This window comes from Mobula birostris, chromosome 10 (assembly GCF_030028105.1).
Source record: "Mobula birostris isolate sMobBir1 chromosome 10, sMobBir1.hap1, whole genome shotgun sequence".
NCBI lineage: Eukaryota > Metazoa > Chordata > Chondrichthyes > Myliobatiformes > Myliobatidae > Mobula > Mobula birostris.
In genome coordinates this window covers 76,825,170-76,845,570 of record NC_092379.1, presented here as the reverse complement: position 1 = coordinate 76,845,570, position 20,401 = coordinate 76,825,170, and positions in this window count along the sequence as shown.

Genomic DNA, 20,401 nt, shown 5'->3' with positions numbered 1-20,401 from the left:
AAGTTAAGAGATCAGGCTGAGAGGAAAATTGGATCAGCCATGATGAAATGGCGGAGCAGACTCGATGGGCCAAATGGCTTAATTCTGTTCCTATATCTTATGGTCATTTCTGCTGAATCAAATGCAAAATAGGTATTCTGGAGAGAAAGATCTGTCTGTTTGAACCCTATCTGGTTATGTGGCAGTAAAGGTCTGCCACAGTGTTCCCACGCATCACAGCACCCTGACCAGGACATTGAAGTGAATGAGAATACTGCAGCAGAGGTATGCAAGATGGAAACAAGCCCCTTCAGCACAATGTATCCATGGCAACCAAAGTCATATTTTCCTGTACCTTATCCCTTTAAACCTTCCCTAAGAATAAACTCATGTAATTATTTTTAGAAGTGTAGTTCTATCCATCTCTACCACTTTTTGTGTTCCAACACCCTCTATACAAAAAAAAATGTCCCTCAGGTCCTTTTAAATCTTTCCCCTCTTTACTTAAACCCATGCTTCTAGTTTTGCACTCCTTTACCCTGGAAAAACGACTGTGACCATTACATCTTATCTATACCCAGATGACTTTATAATCCTCCAGAACAATGGTTGGGGCAACTGCACTGAAACCATTCTCCACTAAATATGATGTTGGAAGAGCAATAAAGAACATATTAACCCTTTTGCACAGTGCAGGATAGGGTTCAGAGATTTCTTTTTGTAACCAAAAGTCTTGATATGATTTTTTGAACCTCGGCTTCAGCTCACAGTCATTTTCTAGTGAGATCAGTTCTTTCTCCAACTTTCCTGTTACTTCCTCATTCTGGAATTTAGATGGAGAGAAGACCTTGAAATCTCTCTGGTTTATCTTTATGTAGCTCCGCAAGGTAGGCACAGTATACTTGAAGATCATCATCTGGTATTCTTTGTTTTTCTTCCAACTCAAAGAGACTTGGAAATTGGATAAGCTCTCAATGGTCAATGTTGCACTTAAATGGGGTTAACTTGAACAGAAATGTGGAGATGACTGATTTGACAAGATTCACATTATTTCCTTACAATTTCATTGAACTTTGTGAATAGTTCTGAGAAATAAGCAATGCCATGCCTAATATTCTTGAGTTGATTACTGAATGAAGCACTTGAGTCTTAAGAGAAATTTATCACGGTTTCAAAAAGTGCAAAAATCATCTACAGTAGTTTCTTTTTGAGAGCCACCTGAGTTCAGTGTACAACAGCATGTGTTCAGACTGTTCATCATTCTCTATACAAGACCCTCAAAATAGTTGAGAATTGAGAGCATGGGACTTAACTTTATTTACAGCTGTGATAACAATATTTAATGATTTGTGTGGCTGATCATGGTGCAAGACATTGACTGTTTATTCATTTCCATAAATGCTGCCTGACCTGCTGAGTTCCTCTAGTATTTTGTGTGCTTTATCTCGGATTTCCAGCATCTGCTGGAAATCTGCATCTGCATTTTCTTGTGTTTGTTAAGTTACAGATTATTACTTGCAGTGATCATTTGCTAGAAAAAGAGTGATTAATAAAGTATTCAGTTGTTTTCCTTGTTTCATCAGCCACTAGCCAGAGTCACTAAGATTCATCAGCACTACCTTAAACCAGAAAGAAAACAAAATTGCTGATAAAAATTCTGCAGCCATAAGTGTATTGTACAATGTGTCTTCCACATTCTCAGACATTTCAGCTATTCATCTTTAAACAGAGTTGTAGCTGAGCAGAATCACTTTAATTTTTTGGTCCAATGACTTATACAAAACTGTACTCAGAACCTCCCTTACTGCTGGCAGAATCAGTTCTTCTCCAATTGTATGGGGGCTTTTCCAGATTTAGCAATGAGCAATTAAATGTTGAATGAATCACACTAGCCATGACTGTTTTGTTGTAAAGTGCTGGCAAACATGTTTTGAAATTTATTCCGTTTCTGGAAGTTTTCACAAAGTGACTGAAAATAAGCTAAGTTCTTGTTTGTTTTATCAGAATGTATTCTCTTCAAGTGTTCATGGAACCTGGACAGTTTCAATGCCTTATTGGAAAAAAAATTCTCTCATCAGACACATTAGCTGCTGTTGGTTGCTTGGTGCTGGTATAAATCTATATTTCAGATACTCCACACTATACTGTCTACACTTCTTTTTTGCTTGGTCTGCTTCTGTCATTTTCATTATGGATTAATGACCACAGTCAATCACTTATTATCCAAGACCAACTTCAAGTGCTGTGATCAATAAAGGGGAAAGTTATAACATCATAATAGCTCAGACAAAACCTGACTGTCTGCCTGAAGGTACATAAAGTGGGGCAGCGATACATCAGTTCGGCTGTGGGCTAGGAAATACGTCAAGACTATTCAATAGGGTAGATTCTAAACCTTACCCCAATGATTATCAAACCCTAATTCACAGGAAATGCATCACTGTGTGATTAGAGTATGGGAATCATACCAGCTAACACTGTACTACAGTAGTGTGTGGGCAAGGACTGGAAATAGCACTATTTCTTCAGTCCAGATTTCTCACGATATCCCAAATACAGAAGTGTCACATTTTTTTTCAACAATTACACTACACTTCAAGCAAAGTCTAAGGGAATAGTGGGTTAGCAATAGATGAGGTGATTAGGTGATCATTATGGGCATGTGGCCAAGTGGTTAAGGCATTGGACTAGTGACTAAGTTGTGAGTTCGAGCCCCAGCTGAGGCAATATGTTGTGTCCTTGAGCAAGGCACTTAATCACACATTGCTCTGTGACGACACCAGTGCCAAGCTGTATGGGTCTTAATGCCCTTCCCTTGGACAACATTGGTGTCGTGGAGAGGAGAGACGTGCAGCATGGGCAACTGCTGGTCTTCCATACAACCTTGCCCAGGCCTGCGCCCTGGAAAGTGAAGACATTCCAGGTGCAGATCGATGGTCTCGCAAGACTAATGGATGCCTATACTTTACTTTACTTTATAATCAATTATGATGCACTGAGTATCAAGTGCTGATAATAAGTAATTCATTTCTTAAATTAAGCCTGTAATCCTTCAGCTTTCCCTCTTGCTACCCAACTTTATCTGCCATCCCTCTTTATCATTACCACGCCCTTCGGAATTCCCACCACCCGGGGTAGGGGAAGGAGGTTGAGCGATACCACCCATGTTGGGAACCACTGTTCTAGAAGGTCACCCCTTATTGTCCTATGCTTCAGGGAAAGTGGCCACAGCATATTCAGTCTCTACTTAAGCCCTCCAGTCCTAGTAATGTCTCTGTGAATCTTTACTGTACCCTTTCCAGCTTAATGACATTATTCCTATAGCAAAGTGACCAGAAATGCACATCGTATTCCAAGTGTGGCTCACTAACATTTTGTACAGCTACAAACTAACATTGTAGGTGTTGAACTCAATGCCCTGACTGATGAAGGCAATCATGTCATAAGCATTTTTCACTACCCCATCTGCTTGTGTTGCTCATTTTAGTGAACCATGTGCCTGTACCCCAGGGTCTATGTACTACAATATTTGCCAGGGCCCTTCCATTTGCAATGTCAATCTTGCCCTGATTTTAACTTCCTTAAATGGAGCACTTGTCTGAGTTAATTTCCATCTGCCATCCCCTGGTCCATTTCTTCACTGTCCACCATGCAACCAATTTTGGTGTCATCTGCAAACTTACTACATTCTCATCCAAATCTTTAAAACAGACGTTGAACAACAGTGGACCGTGTACTAGATTCTACGGCCCATCACGGTCACAGTTATCAAATCTGAGAAGCAACCTTCCCTATTAACGAAACAATTTTGTATCTAATTGTCTAGATCCCCATCAGACCTAAGCTTCATGTGGGGCATCAAAGGCCTTGTTGAAATCCATGTAGACGATGTCTATCACCTGACCTCATCAATCTTCTTGGTCCCCTCTTCAAAGAAAAAGCAATCAAATTCATGAGACATGATTTCCCATGTACAAAACCATGCTAATGTTATCTAAATAGTCCTTGCCTTTCCAAATCCAGGTAGGTCTTGTCCAGTCATTCTCCCATGACTGATGTTAGGTTCACTGACCTGTAGCTCCCTGCCTTGTCCTAGCAGGCCTTCTTAAATAAGGCACAACATTAGCTATCTTCTGATCTTCTGGCATTTCATCTTGGCTAATATCTCTGACAGGCCCTATCACTTCTTCCCTGGCTTCTCACAATATCCTAGGATACACTAGGTCAGGCCCGAAGGATTTAGCTGTATTATTCACCACTGTTCAATATGTGCATTTCTTTCTCATCATTAGTTTCAAAAATAGTAAAACACCTCTCTGGGGTATTCATTAGGAATATTCTCAATCCTCCAAGCAAACATTGACTACAATTTTGTACATGAAGCACTGAACTAGGACCAGATCTTCAGTTTTATTATTATCACAGCACGGGGTTGCTTTAAATAGAGAGATTGAACATGTACACGTTCTAAAGGACATCCTGCTTGTTACAGTTGTGTACCTTACAATGTTCCCATTTCTCACATTCCCATGAGTAGCTGGGTTTTTACCAAAACACGCTTCAAACCCTGACTAGGTCTCTACAGAGAAGAACTAACCATGGAGTTTTTCCCAGTAAGTTTACACCTGCACCACGAGATAACCTAAACTATCCTGGTCTTTTTTTGGTACCATTTCCATCAAAACCACAATTCACTTTACTTCAAAAGTAAGGTGTTACACATCAAAGTATTTTATTTTGCCTCTAATCTCTGGTCATTTAACTCTGATGAAGATCATTCACTCAAAACATTAATTCTATTTTTCTCTCCATAGATGCTATACAATGCTGGAGTGATTCCAGTACTTGTGTTTTTTTTTCTAGCCATGTGATGCTCTGTTCAAGAACATTCAAATTAAGCTGTCCTACTAAGGCTCTCAAACTAACAAAGTAAATTGACTTCTCCGGACTCTGACTACAAGGTAAAATGAAAATGTTACACTCATTACTGTTATAGTATGTTGTTTCTAAATTGGTTTAGAACCATTTATTGCTCACTGTGACAAAGCAGCTAGTTAATACCATTATTTAATGCAGCTGCTGATCTTCAATTGGACTGAAAGCTAAATATTTTCCACTTAAAATAATACAGTTCACCATTTTAGCTTTATAAAATCAGCCATTCATTCCAGTACTTACCTCACATATTTCCAGCATTTATATTTCAGCCTCCTTTTATCTCCAATATTTTGCTTTAAGTCTGATCCTGTTCTGCTATACTCATACAAGACCACATCTCCTCCAGAGTGAGAAAGAAAGATAAGTTGAACCAGTAATCTAATATCCATTCTATCCATTCTTACCCCATCACCTTTTCCAACAACGTCTTCACGTGATGTGAAAAGCATTCAAAGTAATGCATAATACTATTTTTCCACAATAGCATAGTTTAAAAATCTATCTCTTTCCTCTTTACACATTTCCTACCAAGATCTCAGTAAGTAGTCATTGACCCAGTTGTTGGAATACATTGCTGCAGAATATTCATTGAGGGTGTTCATTCACAAGCAAGATTGGTATTGAGCAATGCAGGCTGATTTGGCCAGAAGAGCCCGTGGTCCTGTTATATCTCTAAAGAAAAAAAGATTCAGCATGCTTGGGCAGAATTAAGAATACAAAGCAGAGATGCTATCAACTACTAATAAATGCCATATTATCATTGTGTTTTGTCCAAATCCCCAAATCACTGCTTTGAGCCAAATCTCTTCTCTATTCTTAGATTCACCTTACAGACTTCCCTTGTCCATCCCTATCACTGTTAGAACAATATCTGGAAATCTTCCTACTGTAAGTACTGTGCAAAAGTCTTAGGCACATGTATGTATTAGGATGCCTATAACTAGATGCCTATGCACAATACTGTAGTAATTTTATATATTGCACTGTACTGCTGCAAAAAAGAACAAATTTCATGACATATGTGGGTGATGACAAATCTGATTCTGATATGGTCTCTGTTGTGGACTAGAGTGGGCACGGGACAGGAAGAGGGGAATCATATTTGGGAAAAGTGGAAGGGAGAGGGGAGGGAGCAGGAAGCGGCAAGCCGAAGAGACATTCTGTGATGAGCAATAAATCAATTGTTTGGAATCAAATTACCTTGGCTGGTGTCTCAGAGCTGGGTGTGTCTGCACCTGCACCATCGTCCACCCCCCTAACTCCCCCCTACCCCACCCCACCCCTGGCACTCCTCCTCTGCCACCTGTCCCGTGACGCTCCACCCTCACCATTCCTAACATCCTTTACTCCTGCCAAAATTACAAACTCGTTCTTTGCCCCATATTGACAAATACAGAACTGCGCAAAAGTCTCAGGCTTTACATATGAGCCTAAGACTTTTGTACAGTTCTGCAATTCAGTTTTCAGTTTTCCTGTGCATCTGTGGAACACGACAAGCATTTGCCATCTGCAGCTTTTAAAAAAGACAGTGATTCCTTCTCAGAAATGTTCAATAACAGTTATTTAATTCCTACAGGGATATAATCCTTCAGATCACAATTCAGTAGAGATGACTAGTTTATTAACGGTTTTTGCTAATCACCACACTTCCGAAAATATCATTAAAATTTCAGGAAGGAGAAAACATAAACCTTTTGAGAATTCTCATTTCTTTCTCTCTTCTGATAAACATTTGGACATAAACTGGACAGGCATGAACTGTTGCACATAGTACCAGTTTATTCTAGCCAAAAGGTCACATCACGGGGGTTTTCTACACAGAAAGGCTTTTAAAGAGTAAATTACGGTTTCACAGAAAATGAACTGATATCATTTCAAAACGAAAGGGGGTCAGATGTTAGGCAAACAAAGCAAATGCTTGAGACCAGACAGGTCAGTTTGTGAAAGGTCATGCCTTGAAACTTAATTCAAACCGTTACATCTTGTGTTAATTGACTCATCCCAGGTCCATTAGCCAAGCCTGCAGCTATTCACTTGGAGCATAATAGTAAGAGTTTTCCAAAGCCCAGGAGAAAAGGTCAAGTAGCATTATTGATATGTCTACTCACCAATCAATAACAGAGAGAATTTCAATGTCTTTCCCATCTGCCTTTCTGAGAACAGGAGAAGGCATGCACTGGCTGGAAAATTTTGGGATCTAGGGTTTGTCCGTGGTTAAAGTTGGCTAGAAAGCTAATGTGGTGGTTGTCTGTTGTATCCAACAATGACAGGAAACCTGCGTGGGAGAAATTTTAAAGTGAGAAAGATGTTTCACTGGGGCAGTTCCATTCTCTTGACCTCAGAAGTCTGGCTCCAATGGTACAAATAGTTATCAAAACTGGGGTTTTCCTTGGTTGCAATAGGTGACCATAACTTCTTCTGTGCCTTGTCATGCCTTTTGCTCTCCATGGAGGGTTGTAGAACCGCTTTCCTGGCTGTTGGATCTCACTGTAGATCTCATTGGCTCACTCTGCCAGAGCTGACTTCACATGCTAGGACGGGCATGTACCTACCTCACTGAGGTGTGAGACCCTCACACTACACTCACCTGGTTTTGTACGTCTGCCTTCAATTAGGTCAGTCAGGGACCTCCAAGGGCAAATAAAAGGGTGGAGTTATTCAGTTCAGATTACATTTGAGGTCATTTGACTTTAGTGGTGTGATTACATTCCTAGATCTCAAACAAGAGAGGCTATTGTAGTTAAAAGATCATCCAAACCACGATCACATCTCAAGCAACAACCCAATTTTCAGTGTCTATCTGTTTTTAAAGTTAATATGAACATGCAAAAGTGGCAGGAAAATACCTGCAATCACACCCAAAATCTTTTGTAGAATCATTACAACCAGAAATATACACTCCCCATTCCAGTATGTAATTTGCCTATCTAAATGCTATCAAAATTTGCACTGATGTCACCAGAATACTGATTAGAAGAAAAATAAAAAAACATCTCATCAATAAGCTAATTAGACAATTTTAATCAATTTGTTGAAACTAGAAGCTGAATTCTTCCAAATTGTAATTGCTATGAAAGTAATTTATTATAGAAGTCAAGTGATTATTGACATTGTAGTACAAACAAGTATATTAATTTTAGATGGAGCCTCTTCTATTGTCAGTATCAGAGCAAGATAATATTTTCAAAGCCCTGAAAATTTCTAATTACTTGTATATTGTCTCAATGATTCCATCTAATTCACTATTATCGTGACATACATGTGGAAGGAGGTGCTAATTTTAGTGTGATCCACCTTTCAGGATTATATTGAAACCTGATTTTATACCCACCCAGGTTTAACTTCCATTAAGGTGGAGTGTAGAACTGAAAATGTACCAAAATGTTACAACCCGACACATATCAGATGTCAGCAGTTGTTCGGCAAGTTGCACTTTCACTCATCTGCGATGTTGGTTCACATCTGACTGCAGACACTAGAATGTGGAAATCTAGGTGATAGCACCAGTGCAGCACAGAATGTGGTGCACTGGTCTCTGACTGATCAACCCAGCTCTCTCTAATCACTTAAGGTCAAGACCTCACAGCATGTTTGAAGTTTGGAATGGATCCCTAATGTCCACAACAATATTCTCCCCTTTTCTTACCACTTACTGCAACAGATTAGTGGGCACATGCACTATGAGGGACTTTGGACAGATTGACCCAGCACTGCAATACTTCAAAACATTGTCAGGGAAGGTCAAGCAGTTTAGGCATCTGAAAGGGAATGAGAAAAATTCTCTGTAAATACAAAATGCAAATGCACTTTCAACATGTTGGCAAATAACATACAGGCAAAGACCACATTAGTGAATTCATTAAAGCTGTAACAAATCACAACAGAGTAGTTAAGGAGTGTATAAATAGAAAACCTACAGCACAAAACAGGCCCTTCGGACCACAGAGTTGTGCCGAATATGTCCCTACCTTAGAAATTTCTGGGCTTACCTATAGCCCTCTATTTTACTAAGCTCCATGTATGTATCCAAAGTCTCTTAAAAGACCCTATCGTATCCGCCTCCACAACCGTTGCTGGCAGCCCATTCCACGCACTCATCACCCTCTGAGTAAAAAACTTGCCCCTGACATCTACTCTGTACCTACTCCCCAGCTCCTTAAACCTGTGTCCTCTTGTGGCAACCATTTCAGCCCTGAGAAAAAGCCTCTGACTATCTATATGATCAATGCCTCTCATCATCTTATACACCTCTATCAGGGCACCTCTCATCCTCCGTCGCTCCAAGGAGAAAAGGCCGAGTTCACTCAACCTATTCTCATAAGAGGAGGGAGGGAACGTCGACTCAGACCATGAGTGGCCTGAATTGGGCATTTTCATGCCTTACAAGGCGCAGATTGGAAGTCTGTGTGGGGCACCACTCCTCACGCCGACACTAGAGCAATGTGTGGTTAAGTGCTTTACTCAAGGACACAAACACGCTGCCACAGCTGAAGCTCGAACTAGCGACCTTCAGATCACTAGACAAATGCCTTAACCACTTGGCCACATGCCCAATACATTCTCATAAGGCATGCTCCGCAATCCAGGCAACATCTTAGTAAATCTCCTCTGCTCCCTTTCTATGGCTTCCACATCCTTCCTGTAGTGAGGCGACCAGAACCGAGCACAGTACTCCAAGTGGGGTCTGACTAGGGTCCTATATAGCTGCTACATTACCTCTCAGCTCTTAAGTTCAATTCCACGATTGATGAAGGCCAATACACCGTATGCCTTCTTAACCACAGAGTCAACCTGCGCAGCTGCATTGAGCGTCTTATGGACTCGAACCCCAAGATCCCTCTGATCCTCCACACTGCCTAGAGTCTTACCATTAATACTATATTCTACCATCGTATTTGACCTACCAAAATGAACCACTTCACACTTATCTGAGTTAAACTCCATCTGCCACTTCTCAGCCCAGTTTTGCATCCTATCAATATCCCGCTGTAACCTCTGACAGCCGTCTGCATTATCCACAACACAGCCAACCTTTGTGTCATCAGCAAACTTACTAACCCATCCCTCCACTTCTTCATCCAGGTCATCTATAAAAATCATGAAGAGTAAGGGTCCCAGAACAGATCCCTGAGGCACTCCACTGGTGACCGACCTCCATGCAGAATATGACCCATCTACAACAACTCTTTGCCTTCTGTGGGCAAGCCAGTTCTGGATCCACAAAGCAATGTCCCCTTGGATCCCATGCCTCCTTACTTTCTCAATAAGCCTTGCATGGGATACCTTATCAAATGCCTTGCTGAAGTCCGTATACACTACATCCACTGTTCTTCCTTCATCAATGTGTTTAGTCATATCCTCAAAAAATTCAATCAGGCTCTTATGGCATGACCTGCCCTTGACAAAGCCACGCTGACTACTCCTAATCATATTATACCTCTCCAAAGGTTCATAAATCCTGCCTCTCAGGATCTTCTCCATCAACTTACCAACCACTGAGGTAAGACTCACTGGTCTATAATTTCCTGGACTATCTCTACTCCCTTTCTTGAATAAAGGAACAACATCTGCAACCCTCCAATCCTCTGAAACCTCTTCCCATCCTCATTTATGATGCAAAGATCATCGCCAGAGGCTCAGCAATCTCCTCCCTCACCTCCCACAGTAGTCTGGGGTACATCTCATCCTCCCCCGGCGACTTATCCAACTTGATGCTTTCCAAAAGCTCCAGCACATCCTCTTTCTTAATATCTACATGCTCAAGCTTTTCAGTCTGCTGAAAGTCATCACTACAATCACCAAGATCCTTTTCCACAGTGAATACTGAAGTAAAGTATTCATTAAGTACCACTGCTATTTCCTCCGGTTCCATACGTACTTTCCCAATGTCACACTTGATAGGTCTTATTCTTTCACGCCTTATCCTCTTCACATACTTGTAGAATGCCTTGGGGTTTTCCTTAATCCTGCCCGCCAAGGCCTTCTCATGGCCCCTTCTGGCTCTCCTAATTTCCTTCTTAAGCTCCTTCCTATTAGCCTTATAATCTTCTAGATCTTTAGCATTACCTAGCTCTCTGAACCTTTTGTAAGCTTTTCTTTTCTTCTTGACTAGATTTATTGCAGCCTTTGTACACCACGGTTCCTGTACCCTACCATATCTTCTCTGTCTCATTAGAACATACCTATGCAGAACCCCACACAAATATCCCCCGAATATTTGCCACATTTCTTCCGTACTTTTCCCTGAGAATATCTGTTTCCAATTTAAGCCTCCAATTTCCTGCTTGATAACCTCATAATTCCCCCTACTCCAATTAAACACTTTTCTAACTTATCTGTTCCTATCTCTCTCCAATGCTATTGTAAAGGAGATAGAATTATGATCTCTATTTCCAAAATGCTCTCCCACTGAGAGATCTGACACCTGACCAGGTTCATTTCCCAATACAAAATCAAGTACAGCCTCTCCTCTTCCAAGCTTATCTACATATTGTGTCAAGAAACATTCCTGAACACACCTAACAAACTCCACTCCATCTAAACCCCTTGTTCTAGGGAGATGCCAATCGATATTTGGGAAATTAAAATCTCCCATCACGACAACTCTGTTATTATTACACCTTTCCAGGATCTGTTTCCCTATCTGCTCCTCGATATCCCTGTTACTATTGGGCGGCCTATAAAAAACACCCAGTAAAGTTATTGACCCCTTCCTGTTCCTAACCTCCACCCACAGAGACTCCGTAGACAATCCCTCCATGGCGTCCACCTTTTCTGCAGCCCTGACACTATCTCTGATCAACAGTGCCACGCCCCCACCTCTTTTGCCTCCGTCCCTGTCCTTTCTGAAGCATCTAAAACCCAGCACTTGAAGTAATCATTCCTGTCGCTGAGCCATCCAAGTCTCTGTAATGGCCACCACATCATATCTCCAAGTACTGATCCACGCTCTAAGCTCATCCGCTTTGTTCACAATACTCCTCACGTTAAAATAGACACATCTCAAACCTTCAGTCTGAGCGCGTCCCTTCTCTATCACCTGCCTATCCTCCCTCTCGCACTGTCTACAAGCGTTCTCTATTTGTGAGCCAACCGCCTCTTCCCCAGTCTCTTCAGTTCGGTTCTCACCCCCCAACAATTCAAGTTTAAACTCTCCCTAATAGCCTTAGCAAACTTCCTCACCAGGATATTTGTCCCCCTGGGATTCAAGTGCAACCCGTCCTTTTTGTACAGGTCACACCTGCCCCAAAAGAGGCCCCAATGATCCAGAAATCGGAATCCCTGCCCCCTGCTCCAATCCCTCAGCCACACATTTATCCTCCACCTCATTCTATTCCTACTCTCACTGCCGCATGTCACAGGCAGTTATCCCGAGATTACTACCCTTGCAACCCTGCTTCTCAATTTCCTTCCTAACTCCCTGTAGTCTTTTTCCAGTACCTCTTCCCTTTTCCTACATATGTCATTGGTACCAATATGTACCACAACCTCTGGCTGATCTCCCTCCCACTGCGGGATATCTTGGACACGATCTGAAACAACCCAGACCCTGGCACCTTGGAGGCAAACTACCATCCGAATTTCTTTCCTGCGTCCACAGAATTGCCTGCCTGACTCACTAACTATCGTGTCCCCTGTCACTGCTGCCATCCTCTTTCTTTCCCTACCCTTCCAAACCATAGGGCTGGACTCTGTGCCAGAGGCACGGCCATTGTTGCTTTCCCCAGGTAGGCTGTCCCCCCCCAACAGTGCTCAAACAGGAGTACTTATTGTCAAGGGGTACAGCCACAGGGGTAATCTCTAGTACCTGACTCTTCCCCTTCCCTCTCCTGACTGTGACCCAGTTGTCTCTCTCCCGTGGCCCCTGTGTGACCATCTGCCTATAACTCCTTTCTATCACCTCCTCATTCTCCCTGACCAATGTACCCTTACATTAAGGTACAAAAAATATCGATCAGGAATCAACATTCAGCAAAAAGCAACCAATAAAATAAATCACTAAAATGCAAAATAATGAATAAAAATGTTTTATCTGTAATCCATTAATAAATATCCATAGAACTCCATTTTTAAAGAGGCAGAAAATACTAGGCAAAACTTTTCAATCTGGTCTAGATAAGAGAACTATGCATTTACAATCCTGCTCTCTCCCCATGGCTATGTATAATTTCTGCTTCAAACATTTACCATTGTCTTAAAAAATGCAATAGCCTCAGCTTCGAATATCCCCATAGCAAAGGAGTCCATGCTCCAAGAACCCACTGCATTAACAATTTCTTCCTGTCTTCTCTGCACAGTTCCTTATTTGTAAGTTTAAATTAATGAACCCTGATCATAGATTTCCTCACCAGAATATATACAGTATATATATATTTTTTAAATCATTGAGAACACGGATAGCCCCCTTTTCTTGCCTTCATAGCTTGTCACTTTGCTCGTCTTCAAGTCTAAACAAAAATAACCTTTGTTGCCTTTTATTAAATCTTTTCTACTGCCTTTCATCCAGTTTTAAAGGGTAGATTAAAATGATAGGTTTTAGTCTGATTCCCAACATATTCTGACCATGTACTTTTTGTCGGCAACGGCTCTAGGAGTGAAGATGGCTAACCCAGGAGGCATCATTAAAATGGGAAGGTTACCAGCTGATAGCAAGTTTAGGAGGCCACAACTGAAGTACTGAGTCAAATCCTAGCCCACCCAGTTTTGGACCCAATACCAGATCATCATGCAGAACAGGCTAATTAGAATGGCACAGCAGATGAGGAATATTAGCTACAAGATTGGACTAGAAAGGCTGGGATTGCTGCCCTTGAAGCAGAGGTGAGATTTGATAACGATGTACAAGGTCATGAAGAGTGTCCATAGGGGAGATTGAGAGATGCCGTTCCTGTTAACAGGTGACTCAAAGATCAGCGACCATAGATTTAAAATGAAGGGTAAAGGATACAAGAAGAAGTTAAGGATGAACTTTATCCTGAAACAGGTGATGATCTGACATGTATCTTGGCTTTAAAAAGGAATTAGATAGCAACAACATGGAGCTATTATAAATATGATGGACCAAATGGCCCTCTTTGGTATAATGTTTCTGTGAAGCTATAAAGCTGAATATGGCATTGGTCTCAACAAACTTGTTCCAGATGTTTCCTTGAGACTTTATTGTAGTGCAAGTGGGCAGGAGTACTCCTGTGGCCCACCTTTGAGGCAATTCCCTGCACTAATTCATAAAAACAAACAATTAATAACAAACAATCTCTGTGTTGAATATACTTGATGGCTGAACCTCAACAACCCTCATGGATAGAAAATTCCAAAAAATCACAAACCCCTGAACAGGAATTTCTTTTCATCTTAGTCCTGAATGACATTTGGAGCATTAGTTTTAGATACTCTAACTAGTGGTTGATCCTTGCATCTACCTTCTTCAAGCCCACTAGGAATTTAGTGCATTCTAACCCTGTAATAAATAAAAGCAGGAATATACTTGTAGCACTTCAAGCCTGCTCCACCATTCATCAATATCATGGTTAATCTTTTACCTCAATGCCATTTTCCTGCACTATCTTGTTTCCGTTAATATCAAGAAATTTAGCAAATTGCTACCTTGAATGAACTCAGTGACTGAATAGTGCAGCCATTTGGTAGACTGGATTTCAAAAGTTCATTGCTCTGCCTACAGAAATTTCTCTTCATTATAGTTGTAACGTTCTGTTATATTGGCTCGTAGGGGAAATCCCACCCAGCACCTGCCTCAACGCTTCCCACAGGGTCGGTTGCCGCCCAAATCAAGACCAAACATCAATCATCGGCCAGCACACCCAGTAAATTTTAACAAGTACACTTTATAGATATTACTAATTCTATGACATTAATATAAATTCAATACAGAAAGGGAAGTAGTGGAAAAAAAAGGCGCCAACACTTATCAAAGTCCAAGTTCTTCGCACGCAACTGTTGGAGCTCAATCGAATTCTGACGACCATCCGAATCCTGTCGACTCACGGCTCGAGACCACCTGGAGTGATCGACCAGAGCCTTTCCGCATGTCCGCCATCCTCCCCGTCTCTCCTCCGACTCCCCGTCTCTCCTCCGACTCCCCGTCTCTCGTCCGACTCCTCGTCTCTCCACCGTCCTCCCCGCCTCTCCTCCGACTCCTCGTCTCTCGTCCGACTCCCCGTCTCTCCTCCGACTCCCCGTCTTTCCTCTGTCTCCCCGTCTCTCCTCCGACTCCTCGTCTCTCCTCCGACTCCCCGTCTCTCCTCCGACCCCTCGTCTCCCCTCCGACTCCCTGCCAAAACCCCTGTCCACAGTCATATGAGACAGCATTATCACCCGAAAACAAAACGATACATGACCACCCATTGGTTAATAGCACCCTGCTATCTCTAATAACCCAAGCAACTGTCTAGTTAGAGACTTTCTCAGCATTCCCCAGTATAACATAAAAAAAGAAGCCATTTAAATTTAACTAAAAAAAAGAAAGACCCTGTACATAGTCTTAAATGGTGTATTCCTTACTCTGAAACTGTGATGTTTGATTCCAGCAAGTGAAGCTTTCTCCTTGGAAGCAGCCTATCAAGCCCACTAAGAATATTGTAATTTTCAAGAAGAGCTCTTCTCATTCTTCTAAACTCTAGGTCGCACTGGTCAAGAGTAATTAATCTCTATAAGATCCTCCCCTTGGCTTCTATCGCTGCAGGGAAACCCACCCCAACCTATCCAGTCTCTTCTTATAACTCAAGTCTTCTAATCTCAACAACATTCTTGTAAGTCTTGTGAAACCTGGAACATACTATATACTTAAACCACAAAGCCTTGCCTACAATCCATAATCAGACCTTCGATCTGTAAATGCTGATAGATCGTGTCTCTCAGAATCCCCTTCGGTAACTTTCCCATCACTGATGTAAGGCTCATCAGTCGGTAGTTCCTTAGCTTGTCCTTGTTACCCTTCCTATATAAATGCACAGCATTAGCCACCTGAAGTCTTCTAGCTAACAAAGGTAAAAATATATTTCTACCATTTCCCTAGCAACTTCTTCCCTTGCTTCCACAACATCCTAGGACTTCAATCGTCTCAAATGTCTTCACTTTGTTTCCTCTATGGTAAGTAAGAAGGTAAAAACAATATACAAAATTTAGTCTCTTTACATAAAGTTTGCAGAAAAATTGCAATGAGACATCTTTACACGTGTACATGTCTTCTCATAATGAAAGACAACATTCCATTTGCCTTCTTAATCACTTTGTACACCTGTACTTTGGCTTTCAGTGCTTCATGTACAAGGACACCTGGATACTTCTGATAACCAGCCTATTACCTAATCTCCTACCATTTAATAAAGTACCCAGTCTTTCTGTTTTGTGCACCAAAGTGGAAGAGTTCACATGTTTCCACATTATATTGCTCTAGCCAAAATCCTGCCCACTTACTCACCTTAGCTGAATTCCCTTGAACTTTATTTCTATTATTCTAACTCCACACAATTCCACCCAGTGTTGTGGTATTATCTGCAAACTTGCAAGTATGTTTTTGACCAATTCAGCCAATGACTGATATAGCTCTTGAATAGCTGGGGCCCAAGCACGGATTCCTGCAGTACACCAGCAATCATAGGTCCCCTAATATTCTGGCAAATAATCAGTTTTTAATCTATGTTAATATATTACTTTCCCCCAACTCTGTCTCTCCAACTCTCTGGCGTAAGATTACAGCAACAACCTACTGTTCATCCCATCTATTGGTATCCCTCTTATCTATGATTCATTAAGATCAACTCACATGAAACTAAAACAACTATCTGCTAAATCCTTCAAAACAGTAACTCAGAAATCAATTTAAGGAACCTATGTTATATTCCTTTTATCACAAGTATGACTTTAATTGGATAGGGAGACCATAACTGGACACAATATTCCAAAAGGAAGCCTATATTATATCATAAATACCTTATTCTTTGTATTCCAGTCCTATTGTATTAAAGGCTAATATCTGATTTACCTTCCTAATAAATTACTATAGTTGCATTTTAACTCTTTGTAGTTTTTAAGAAAGATGTGCAAGACACTCTGAACAGTAATATGCACCAACCATTCATCAGTTAAATATAAATACTTGACTTCTCTGTTTTGCTATGATCTTAACAGATTGTCTCATATTATTCCACGTGAAATTCCATTTGCCATATATTTGCTCATTAACTTGGTCAGTCTACAGTATGTCCATTTAACGCCTTACTATCTCCTCCTCTCACCTCACACAGTCACTCAGCTTTGGATCCACAATAAAACTTTATATATAGTCCTTGGTTCTGTCATCCACATTATTGCTGCAGAGTGTCAAGAGCTGGGGCCACAATATTAATGCCTTGTTAGTCACAGTCTCTCAATTCAAATGCCCAGAAGGTAAAATTGTGCTCAAAAATCTCTTTTTGAAAGCTTTCCGAAAGTCTAAGTGCGTCATGTTCACCATCCAGTTCACAAGTTTTACCGTTTGTATTTTGCTAATTACAAAGCCTCAAAACAAAACATTCACCCAACATGGCTTAACTTTCATAAATCTACATTGACTTTGTCCAATCCTATTATTTGACTCATTAGTCCCATTTCTGCCTCCCTCTTATGTTAATTAGAAAGCCTAAGTTTATTACTTACTGATTTGTTGGAACTGTTCTCAAAAATTGAAGAATTTTGGACAGATTCCACTCTATCCACAAGTGCCTTTCTTGAAACCTTGTAATTCGGGTCACAAGGTATTGGAGACTTATCAACTTTCAGTTTTATTGATTTTTCTGACACATTCTTTTAAAAATTAAACTTGATTTTTTTTCTGCTTATTCTCTCTAACTATTCACTATTTTTGTTTTTTTAATATTTTCTTCAAAGATGAAAAATAATGTTTAATCTCTCTCTCTCATTTCTCCCATGTTACTTTTGCTCTCTCTGAATTTAATGGACACAAATTGATTTTTAACTTCTTAAAATTCTTTTTATACCGCTCTACAAGCACTGAACCTGCTTTCAAGTTTCTGGGAAGAGCTTCCCTTTCTCTTCATTGCCTTGGTCTTCATTCGGTGAATTCTGCAATTTTCACAACCATCTGGCTTCTTAGTCTTTTCTCCAAGTAAAGGCAGCCTTTTTTTTTACAAAATGGTATCTGTAGCTTCTCTTGTATACCCCACTTTGACTTACTTTCCTGTTGTATTGGTGTAAGCTATGCATTAACTTACTAAATTGCCAATTACCACTGTCATATATTTAACATTGTTTCCATAGTACCAGAGCCAATTCATGTTTTTTCAAGTATTTGTCTGGTTAGATTTAAGACCCTTGAATCAGGGTGAACAAAACCATTTTTAATCTTATGTAAAGTTCTGCCTTCCTTCCTTTCTTCCTCAAACATCGTCCAATTCCAGGATTATTGTGTAACAGTTTCTCATTATAGATCATTACATCTACAATTTAAATTATATAAACTCCCTGCCAGGTAATCAAGTTCTCCTGAATGTCTTTATTTTCTCTACCTTATGAGTAAAATGGCAGAGTGGATTGATAGAGCTTTTATGTATCTTTATCAATTTTCCCATCACAGAAGTTGTTATTATCTGTAAATATAGGTAGAAATTTAAAATTATCAAGGTCTTTTATTACAACTCCGACAGGCAGAAGTGACCAAGTAATGACTCCTTTCTTCTGCTGCTGCTCACAGTTATGGAACCAGATCTATCACCACTCATCAGCCTCTTGCATTTCCTACCATTTAGTCAATTTATTATCTAATTTGCAAGCCCTATTCTATCCTAAGAGCTTTCACTGTCCCCACAGATTCCTTCTGATGTATCTTATGAAAAACCTTTTTCATAGTGAACATATAGATTATCCACCAAATTATCATCATCAATCAATTCTGTCAAATCTCCAAAGAATCATAATAAATTAATGCCTTGCCTTTAACCATTAAATCTTTACTTCATCCAAGTAATATCATAAGTGCTCCTTTTCCTTCCACTTGGTGGTCCAGATCAACTTGCAATAAAAAAATTTTTGCCCGCCATCACCTGGTTCTTTTAAGTTTATTGGTTCCATAGCAACCACCTTCTTTCCTACACTACAGTTTGAGTACACAAGAGCAAACATGAACTACTTAAACACTCAACTTTGTCCTACTGTTCAATTAGATCACGAGTTATTTGTATCTTCAACTTTACAACTCAAAACACCCTTGCCTATTAGTCACATTTGTCAGGTGACTTAGTCTTAACCACTGTTTCAGGTCAGGTGTCCAAGGTTGTCATGACAAATGTACCTTCTTTTTTAACATACAAAGTGAACATACCTCATTTCACTTTTTAATTCAAACTTCAGTGTTCATTATATCCAACTTCTCACACTTAGCCATAGCTTTTCAATTGCTCTCTGATTCCATTTATTTCAGTGCCTTCAAGTAATATATGGATTGTGGTGAGCTAATTATTCTGTTTGCAAGTAGCAATATTTCATCAACATTATCAGAATTGGTTTTCACTTTAATAAGACTCTTTTCCTGACTTTTGTCCCTGTTTAAATGTGTCTCTCATCATTTACCAGCTTGTGTAAGTATTGCCCAGACATAATAAATAACTGTGCCTCCACCAAGATCTATTCAGTTTTCAGGTTATTTTCTCTAAGATCTTTTCATTCCTGTTCATGCTGTAGAGGGACAGATGAGTCTTATGTTTCAGTTCCCTGGTTATTTTCCAATATGATATTTGGTTTAGGGTATAAATTGGCAAAATGATTACATACTAAATGATACATTTTAGTTCACAACCTTTATAGAATACAGCATCAGCTCTGCTTATCTCCATCCCTTCACATACCGAATAATCTTTGCAAAAGGCTTCTTTATCCTCAAGATTTTATTTAAGCACAGTATTCATGGAATGATAAAACTTTATTTCAGTGATATATGATTGAAAATGCCCTTTTCCTGGAGTGGCCATTCCAGTGTTACAATGAGGCAAGTTATATTTGTGTATCTATGTTTATTTCACTGTCAGATATGCATTAAGTGGCGGCATTTTCAGGGCATAGTGCATTGCAGGTGATGTCAGTCCACCATTTCACAGGACCATCCATTGCTTGTCATTCCTGAGAGAGTTGTTTTCCACCTAATGAAAAGAACTAAGTGCCTGAAGATAAATCATACACTTATCTTCTATCCTTTGTGCTTCTCTCCCTGTGATGCTGTTCTCTTCCACCTATTGTTTTGCATCCCGAATTCCCTGGTAGGCTTATCTCTGTGGCGGGCCAATTCTCTAATACACTGATTGATGTCTTAAAATTCATCTTCCTCTCTCCAAAAAGTACTAGTTCTCCGAAACAGAATCTCCCCCCTCAGCCTGACCATGCAACCACCCCCCTCCCTGCAACTGTTCATCCACTTTCTTCTCAGCCTGACTTTGGGTCCCAGAGAGCTAATACTCCTTTGTGCACTGTACTGCAT